This window comes from Triturus cristatus, chromosome 4_2 (assembly GCF_964204655.1).
Source record: "Triturus cristatus chromosome 4_2, aTriCri1.1, whole genome shotgun sequence".
In the NCBI taxonomy this organism is placed as follows: domain Eukaryota; kingdom Metazoa; phylum Chordata; class Amphibia; order Caudata; family Salamandridae; genus Triturus; species Triturus cristatus.
The window spans coordinates 778,928,868-778,939,624 of NC_140586.1; positions in this window are offsets into that span (position 1 = coordinate 778,928,868).

Here is a 10,757-nt window from a genome sequence, read left to right on the forward strand (position 1 = left end):
TCGTTTAGATAGCCAGCCAACAAAAAAAGGTGCAAAAAACCTGAAAAATAAAACCAAAGAAACCTAATTAAAATCTGATTATCTTAAAATACTCAATTCAGCATTTTCACAGCTTAATTTCTACTTATGCAGATGTACAGACAATTCTTCATTGGAATTCAAACCCAAGGGGGCCATGGTTTCTAGGTCAATAATGTACCTAGACTCCAACTTGCGTAAAGTTAATAATCTGTTTCCACCTCGGACATTTTCTCCGACCGCATCAATAACCAACATTTTTAGAAATTTCTCATTCTGCATATGTGTGTCAAAGAAGTGTTGTGCTACCGGGTATTGTCTGTTATTGTGGCGGATAGCTCTGATATGTTCCAGTACTCGTTTTTTTGCACGATGGATTGTGCTCCCTATATAAGCCTTGCTACAGGGACAAATTAATGCATATACACAATAGGTGGTATTACACGTCAAGGATTTTTTGATCACAAACTCATTTTTACTGCTAAAGACATTCAATGTCGTGCAGTCAGGGCTGTTACTGCACGCTTTGCAGTTTCTACAGCACCGAAAGCCTGCTCTGCCACTTTGTTTAGATCTATCCATACTGGTTACCTGGTTGGGACTCAATTCATCTCTTAACCCCTTCCATGCTCATGACGGAACGGTTCCGTCATAAGCATCGGTTGAGCTGTGCTCATGACGGAACCGTTCCGTCATGGCCCCGCCCGCGCTCGAACCATTCAGCACCGCGGGGGAATCCGCGCAGCGCTGAAGGGGTTAAAGACCGATTTTTCTGAAATGTAATTTGAGGACCATTACTTAGATGTCTTTTAAGATGAGGATCAGTTAATAACAGATGCCAATGTTTCTTTAGTGTCATCCTTACATCCCTTGCTTGCCCAGAATAAGTTGTAATAAATCTTAGGGTATTTGTTTCCTTGATCTTTTTATCTGGATGTAATAGCTGAGTTCGTGTCACTGCCTCTACTTTTTTACAGGCCTCAGAGATGGTTCTTTTTCCATAGCCCCTTTCCCTAAATCGCTGTATCATAGTCTGTTTTTCCTTTTGGTATCCCGTCTCGGAACTGCAATTTCGTTTGGCCCGTAATAATTCGCCAAACGGAATGCTTTGTATCAGTTTTTTTGGGTGTGAACTCAACGCACTCAAAATGCTGTTTCCTGCTGTTTTTTTACGGAATAGTTTAGTATGCATCATACAGTTTTTGATTTCGATTTGAATATCCAAAAATTCAATTTCAGTTGTACTTATTTGTTCCGTAAAGGCCAGATTGCAACAATTATCATTCAATTTTGCAATGAAGATTTTAACAGAGTCACTATCTCCATTCCAAATGAAAAATATGTCGTCAATAAAGCGCAGCCACAGGACACATTGATCGAATTCTGCCATTTGTGCCACCACCTGCTCCTCCCACCAGCCCATAACCAAATTGGCATAGCTGGGGGCGAAGCAGATGCCCATGGCTGTGCCCTGTGACTGGCAATAGACGACGTCATCAAATAGAAAATAGTTATTTGTCAAACAGAACTGGATCATAGTCAGAATCATCTTAGAGTGCCCCAATAATGATACAGATCGAGTTTTGAAGTAGTGTTTTATGGCTTGTTGAATACTGGTATAAAGACTACACACATCTAAAGTTACAAGTGTGTAGTTCCGTTCCCAGTGTATGCCATCTATGATGGTCAAAAAGTGTGTAGTATCGCGCAAATACGATGGTAAAGCGACCACATATGGTCTCAAATAGTAATCAATAAAGCGAGATGTATTCTCCAATAGTGAACCAATTGAAGACACAATTGGTCTGCCAGGTGGGTTCAGCGGATCTTTATGCAATTTTGGAAGTAGGTATAAGATAGGGATTTTGGGGTAGGGACATTTTAGATAATTATACTCCTCCCATTCTAGGAAACCCCTTTCACGCCACTCACCAAGCATATTCCCATATTCTTTGTTGGATCTAAATATAGAGTTTTTATCTGATATGCTGTAACACCTGTTATCTGACAATTGTCTATGACCCTCTTACAGATAAGCATATTTGTCTAGAATCACGACATTCCCCCCTTTATCGGAATGTCTTATTACGATTGTTGAGTCGGTCTTCAGACTGTCAATAGCTAACATTTGTTCGTGCGTCAGATTTTTTTGATTAAAGGCAGTTTTCTTATACCGCAATTTTTTAAGATCACTCAGAACTCCTCTCTCAAACACATCGATGGCATCACACTCAATCTGTGGCAAGAAAACTGACTTGGGTTTAAAGCCACTCCCTGGATTTACATATCCATCAATATCATATTGTTGCAAATCAGAAATCACATTATTCACTCCAATTTCTTTATCATGCTGAGAGGTTAAAATATTCAAGATTTCAATGTCATCAACATTTAAATTGCTTACAGTCGCCCTCTGTGAGGCGATCCCCTCAGTCACATGTTTTGTATCAAACCATTTTTTCAATTTCAATTTACGCGCAAAGTAAAACAAATCTATTCTGGTTTGCGCAAAATTCAAATTATAAGTTGGACAAAAGGACAGACCCAATGCAAGTAGATTGGTTTCTTCCGTTGTCAATACTCTATGGGAGAGGTTGACCACAGTCATACTTGTTGTTTCTCCCCCCTTGTCATCATTCCCATGGGGGTTGTTGCATCTATTCTTCCTCCTCTTCTTTGCTTGCTTGTTCCGGTACCTCTGCCTCTGCTTCCGCGTCCTCTCCCTCTCTGAGCCCCTTGCACAAGCATTTGTTCTGTCCGACCCTGGTTTATCATGTGGAATTGGGCTAAAAAATTGGTTGACTTTTTCTGAGCCACATTGATGCTGGAATAGGCTGCTGAAGTCGATGCATCTGATAGACTTCCATCCGATACATCACTCTCTGATATCTCAATTCTTTCCAATGTCTTGGTTTGATAGATTGGACCACCCCCTTCTTTATCTTTTTCAAAGAGGTGATCGTATTTCTTATGGAAAGTAAGGGTGCGACCTGAATGGTAATCTTTGTAGTCTCGCACAAATTTCCTTTGTTTTTTAGCTGTAATTTCTTCCTCCAATTTATCAATTTTTTGGGATAGATTTTTCATAAATTCATCAATGACTTCTTTTGTAGCTACTTTTTCCAACTCAGCCAAAATTACATCAATCTCAGCTAGTAGTTTGCAACGGTCCTTTAAGGCATATTTTACTAATATTCGAAGCATAGTAATTGAACATGCATTTGAATTATTAGACCATTCTTCTAGCATTTCTGGGTCAGGATCTTCATAAGTCGGTATTGTAAAAATACGTAAGCCTCTAGGCACTCGTGCCTAGAGGCTTACGAGGCTATAAAGATTTTATTAAAAAATCGAATTTGAATACTGCCCATCGATTTTTTAATGAAACCTTTATAATAAGACGGTGTGTTTGAAACAGAGTTGTCTCTTACACATAGAGGCCTATTGTATTGGGATCACACTGCTGGAATATTTATCAAATAGAATTGCTGAAATTCAGTATAATATGATGTTGTTTGAGATGGGTGAAATTACTAAAATGCATTATTACATATTCACCCGCAATCATCTTAGTGCATATTGATTGATTTCTGATTGTTTCTCATTTCCAGATTCTTCCCTGAAATATGCACAATCGATGCAATGAGAGTAATTGGAATGATATAAATGTAAGATTATATATTACAAGATGGCCGCCGCGTTTACACGGTGATTTCAATGTTCATTGTCTGTCTTTTATGTTTGACACTGCATTTAAAATAATGTGCAAAAACGCCTGTCACTTAGCGTGATCAAGGCGTAAGCTGAAACGCGTTGCTAAGCAGCCGGAATAAAAACCTATTGCTGCAATTGCCTTTGTGTCCGTGATATTTCCGTAATTTGGAGAGTGGTGGATTAATAGATACAGGGTTTCCGATACCCTGAACGCGGACCGCCCTGTCTCACGTTACGGAAGGGTACGTGTGTTTTGTAAAAATATATATATATATATATATAGATATGCATTTGAATATTGTTCATTTGAGATCTGGGAAAGCCTTTTTGTTAGAGAGTGTTGCACAAATAAAACCCAATGCCTTATTCTGAGAACAGTCTTTTGATGTGTTTCATTTTATGAGAGTGAAATCCCTTTCCTGGTGGTGTTTTGTTTTTATTGCTTTGTCGTGTTTGAGCCTCCGTGTAGGAGGGTGGTATTTTCTATTATTTGGGAGGGCGAAGCAATACACATGGAGGGTCAATATGCAGCATATTTGTCCCACGCTGCTTCACTATTAATTCAATTTGAACATTTTCGTGGCTAAACGGCATACCACTGCAGGGTTAGACCAGTGGCAGTGCTTTTAATGCATTCTAACTAGAAAGTATTTTATTGAAATTTATAAACAGTGCAGCTGGGGAGGGATTATGTGGCAAAGTTTTAATTATGTGGGAATAGCCGCGGCAGTTCCCCTGAAATGACTATCACAGTGGCACCCAACTACAATGGCAACTCACTGGTTCCTTCCCACAATGCCAAAACATTTCGCATACAGCAGCAACAGAAACTGAGCACTGTCCCAGCTTTGTACAGCACCATGGTGTAATTTGCTACTTACCCGACAGTCCAAAACATGATTCCAAGCCCCCCATAAGGAAATGTGCACGTTTAAATATACATTTATATTAGACCCGACAGCTGCCAGAACATGTATACGAAGCGCTCTGATGACTGCTTTATGTGATACGCGCTATGCAAACCTGTTGTGGAAGGTAATCTACCTATACTTAGCGGGCACTAGTACGCATTACCATTAGTACGCATTTATAACTTTGCAGGATCTTTTGGTACACATGTTTTTACTTAGCATGCCTTTACTTAGCATTTACCGTTATTTCGCAAAGTACTTTACTTTGCAGACTATCTACATCGTTGTTTGGAAAAGGAAGCGCTTACGTTTCCAAACAATGACGTGCAATTATGACGACACATTAAGCAGGAGAAGAGAGGAACCACAGATGAAGGGGAAGAGAGGGACCACTAGGAGGGAGAGGTAAGTGGGCTGTGTATTTTTTAGGGTTGTGCAGGGGGTAGTCTTTCAGGTTGTAGTGTTTTGTTTGTGTAGTATTTATTTTTGTTTTTGGGTTTAAAGTAGTGGCGGGGGTCGTGAAGGGTAGTGTTTGGGAGTAGGGACCGGACAGGGGGTCTGGGGAGGTATGTGCTGGGGGTAGTGATTTTGGGTTTGGGGTAGTGTAGAGGTGTCTAAGTGTGTCGGGTAGAGTTTTATGGTTGAGGCTAGTGTCGGGGGGGTCATGCAGTGTAGTGTAAGAGTGTAGGGACAGGACTGTGGGAAGGAGGAAGGACGTTTAGGGGGTAGTGATTTAGGGTTTAGGGTACTGTAGAGGTGTTTGAATAGTGTAGGTAGAGTTTTAGGGTTTAGGGTAGTGTCGGGGGTCATGCTGTGTAGTGTAAGAGTGTAGGGACAGGACTGGGGAAGGCGAAAGGACGTTTAGAGGGTAGTGATCTAGGGTTTAGGGTAGTGTAGAGGTGTTTTGAGTAGTGTAGGGTAGTATAGTGTTTGATGATTTGTGTAGTGTAGTGTTCCTATTTGTAAATGTGAATGTGTTAAAAAAGTGGAAGGAATCACCCACCCAAAAGACATATTTAATTTATTAAAAGCATGTTGAAAATATTTAAATACATTAATGATTACGTGACTTTTTAAAAATTTAACGTGGTTTTTAATTACATTTGCTATACTCCCCCACCCAAAAAACATAATTCCCTGTCATCCCATTCCAGGGGATAGGTTCGTATTAGAGATTTTTTGTACTTACCACGTGCAGTAAAGGAGTTCAAATGGTATGCGTATTAATTAAATGCGGTGAAAACGCATTTTAAGTGCATTTAAATGCATTCGCAATGTAAATGATTTCGCAGTATAAACTTGCAAAGTAATGGTCATTGTGAAGTAAAAACTTTGTAATAATGCCAAGCATACTAATAGTAACGTCAGACAGTCGTTGTGGAAGGGCCTTGGAAGACGTCAGCCCTGTGCCGCTGTCTGTCTCCAGCACTGAGCACGGAGCATAGCGGTCGCCTGATATACTGCTTGTGTTCAGTTTTTTACTTTAGGTTGTGGGATTTGAAGTCCTGTTTTTTAATGCAACGGGCAGGACTGCAGGAGAGGCCCTTGGCTGGAGCGGGTCCTCGTGCATGGACCTGGGAGGGACACTTGCCTATCTGTGTGGGGGGGGTATTTGCAGAGGCAGCGAGAGAGCTAGTTGGGGATTGACGGGCTGGCGTTGGTTGGACTCTCTGTGCTCTATTGTGTGGAGGTATTCCTCCTGCTGTCTGGGGTGCTGTGCTGACTGTTCCACGATAGTGGGGGTAGCATATTTGGCCGATGCTGGGTACGCGCCATCCCCCCTGGGTTATAGTGTGAAAAGGGAGCAGACACCTGTGCCTCCGGCGTTGCGACCTACCCACTAGGGGGCATTGTGTTTAAAAATAAACTATTGGTTGGAAAGCAGTGCACTTTCGTGTGCGTCCTGCAGTCTTCAGGCAACAATAAATTAACTTTAGTGATTAATGTTCCTACTGGTGTGAGATCGCAATTGGCAAATAGACTTTAATAGGAACCCATGGAAGATGCTTGTGTTCAAGGCTGTTTGCATACCATAGCACTATGAAGCCAGACCTAATGGCTTGTTTAAAAATACCCTTCACCTGCCATGCCACGTCTCTATGCCGCAGTTCCAAGGCCTCCAAAGCAGAGCATGAGAGAGCATGTCAGCCAATCCAGACAAAAAAACAAGCCCGATCGCCTTAAAAGGAAGCCCAAAACATACATTCTTACCAAAAGAAGCCCAAGTGTCGATCGACATCGAAATGTTGCACGGGAGAAAGCACTAATACAACTATGACATTTGGACGAGGTGGGAGGGAGGAATACTATATGCACCTGTAAGCAGCTATGGCACCAAATCTGAACACAGGCAAAGAGTAACAGAGCAGGTAACCAAGAAAAAAAATCGTCCCTCAAATAACAGATAAAGTATCATAGCGTAATGAGACAGTACTTATTCCCTGATGAATGGGAGGAATGGAAGAGAAAAAGGAGGAACAAAGGTAGGACTGACCACTAGCAAGCAAGGATTTTTAAAGGACAGTGACATAGACAAATAAAAAACAAAGGCAAGTAATGGGCAGAGTTGAAACTCCACAAAGTATCTACAATAGGTCGCTAGCAACAGCGCATGCGCTGTCTACTCTCGACCAAAAAAATAATGATTTGCACAGTAGTGGCCTATGCAGATAAGAGCGATGGGGCAGGGTGGGGAGGTAGTTGACAGACAACGACGACGAGGGAAAATTACATTTAAGAAAAAGAAAAAAGGCTTACCTTGCGCTCACTGTATCCCCGACTCGGAGATGCGGCGAGTGCAAGGTAAGTGGTTTTCTTTTTTTTTTTTTTCCTTGTCTGTTGCAACCCTCCCCACCCCACCCCACTGCTCTTACCTGCACGGGCTGCGCCTGGATTTGCAGCTCCTATGTGTGCTACACAATGTAGCACACATAGAAGTTACAAATCGCCATCCTCTCAACTCAGGCACCCTTGGACTCTGGTGGAAGGGTGCCTGCATTGGCACTAGGCAGCTTAATTTAGTGCAGGAGTGTGCCATATTATAGTAAATACGGTGCACCCCTGCATTTTCAGAATGGCAGAGTGTGGCGTTAGCAATATTTGCTTAACGCCACGCACCGTCATTCTATTGTAAATATGCCAGAAGTGCTACACATTTGTCATTGAATATTACCCATAAGTACACTGATACCATGAAAATGTCACACATGAGCAATGTGAAACTTTGGCAGCTATGGGGTCCCTCCTTACATTCTCCAGTCTCGCCCTCTCCCAACATTATGTTTAAAGGTTCAAAATTTTTATTAATTGATTTAGACCTCTACTGAGGTCAACAGTGAAGTTTTTTAAACAAAATGTAGTGAGTTTGCTTAGTTACCATAATTTCATCTAATGCTATTACAATGGTAATTTTAAAACATTTATATACACTATTACAAATTGATTCAGCGAAAAATTAATAAGAACCATCAACACCATCATAATAAATACATTTTCCAAGAATAAGCATTAATAGTTCTTGATTTCCATAAGTTCTTTAATTGCTAGTAAAATGGTAAAAAGGATTTTAAAAATGTATATACTTTATTAAATAAAAATTTGTTGGCGGGGAATTTATAATAGCCATAATTTCCTTCCCTGTAAGGACGCTAATCTCTGAATGTATAGGATTTTAAAAAAGATATTGAGCCTCTCCTATCTATCTGTTTGGACATATATATATATCAGCTAGGTTTTGTTCCCCACCATTAAAGAGGTTACAAACTCCTGCTTTGCCAGTAAAGTTTTACCAATGTTTAGTATAGGAATTCAAAGGCAGGATCCCTAGGCGTAGCAGAATAATGCTTCGTCGCACGGTATGCACAAGAGTGAATTTCAAATACTGCTGGAAGATCTTATACTCAAGAAAAGCAGAATAAGACCTAAAATGGGATAACTGTGTGCAGTGGGCTGAGTCTAGATCAAAGCTAAGATAGGGGGTCATATTTTTTTTCAAGTATTCAAGTGAGCCCGCGACCAAGTCAATAAGAGTGAAATTGTGCACTTAAAATGTGAAAGAGCTACTGCAAGATTTTTGTTAAATTAATTTTTTCCCTGAGCCACTCTCAAGAGTTTCAAGTTTTAATATGGTTCTTACTGTACCTTTTTCTGCATGTAGCATATTATATGCCCACCTGAATATATTGGCCAGGGCGATTGTATAGGCCCTCGTCAAAGATAGTTCCGAGCGAAGAGCCTGAACTGGAGTGGCCTGACTAGTATTTGTTATTTTCCGCAGAAATTTCCCTTCACATTTATGCAAAAAGTGCCATTTTTTTCTGGAAAGTATTCTAAGGCATATATCAAAGTAGGTAGATTCTTTATACAATAGATTTAAAAAGGGCTTGGAAATGTCTCTTTCCTGAGTAGGTGTATAGATTATTTAAGGCACCTACAGGGGATGTTGCTTTTGATTCTAGATGGCGTGGATGAGAATTGTTTTCCAGTGTCTATGAAAACATTCACCCTAAGTAGACATATTCCTTTGCTATTTCCACTGGTTTAGCACCTAATTTCCAATTGAAATGGATATGGTGCTTCTTTCCCCTAAAAGGAACTACCTTTGTCTTGAAAGTATTAATTTCAAACAGTTATTTTCAGTTTAGGCAAAGAGAGCATCCAAATTATGTTGTAGACCGATCAGGGATTAATCTAGGATGACAATGTCGTCGGCTTACATTAGGGTATGTATTTCATATGAGGCTATTTTAGAGGGGACTTTTTTTATACCTACTAGACATTCCAATAGGTCGCTTACAAACAAGGAAAAAAGTAAGGGTGCCAACAAATAGCCTTGTTTAAGGCCGTTCGAAGTAGGAATCAGTCAGGCCCTTTTCTTCTCCCATCGGCACTCTACACCATGTTTTAGTATGTAGGGTCACAATCAATCTAAATAAAACACAAGGAATTCACATTCTCATCAGCTTCCTCCATAGGCAAGGTATATCGACCTTGTCAAAGGCTGTAGAGAAGTCCACAAATACACTATATACAATCTGTGACTTCATTACCATATATTTATCAATTATTGAATGTAGCACTCTGATGTTATCAATCATTGAATTCTTTGGACAGATGCCAGACTGAGTCATTGGAATCACCCCCTTAGAGAAGGCCCATTCCTATAGATGGTCCAGGATGCTTGTCGTAAAGATTTTTCCAGTTGCTATCTGCCTGTAATTGTTCAGAGAAAGTCTTGAGCCCTTCTTCAAAAAGGGGATGACCATACTCCCGGTCCATGATTTTGATATTTGAACAGTTTTATATATGTAGCAGATTAGAGATTCCACAGGTTTACTCCAGGCTTCGGGATCACTTTTTAGGACAGTGACTGTGACCCTATCTGGACCCATCCCTGATGATAATCTAAACCTTCTGGTGTATAATACAATTTGTTCTTCCGTCAGAGCACTTATCCCATCTTCTTCTTTTTGGCCGTTCGAAACTTTCCACAAGCTCTTTTGACAGGTTTCTTCCAAATTTACCTTATAAAGCTCTAGAAGATACTTTCCCGAGTCATTTTGAGAGACTGCTGTTGGGGGTTTTTGAGCTCTGGTCGCTTTTGCTATTAGTTGCCAGAACTGTTGCGTATGTTTTTTTGAGAACCTGCTATCTGCAAGTCAATCCAGTTTTTGTCCATAAATAATTTTTTCTATTGGTAATTATTTTCTTTCTTTTTTTCCGTAGCTTAGAGATTTCTTTTTTCTTGGAGTCAGAAAAGCTTATGAATTGCTGTCTTATTAAACTATTTAATCTTCTTGTAATGTGATCTGTACAATTCTGCAGCTTATTTAAAGATTTTTGATTTTTTCCTGGTGCCAAAGAGTTTTGTGCGGCTTGGACTACTGCCAAAAGAGTCAATTCAAAATTCAAGACTGGATTATTTTCCATTTTAAACTGAAACAGCTGTTCTGAATTAATCAAACTATTCAACTTATTCATACCTGTAGTATTCCAGATAATTCTGCCCTTTTCATGGGCTATAAGGGAATGTCCATTAATTTGTGTTCTAGACCAGGAAGAGGAGCAGGGGAGAAACTGTTCAATTTTTTATGTCAAAATTGCGTGATCACTACT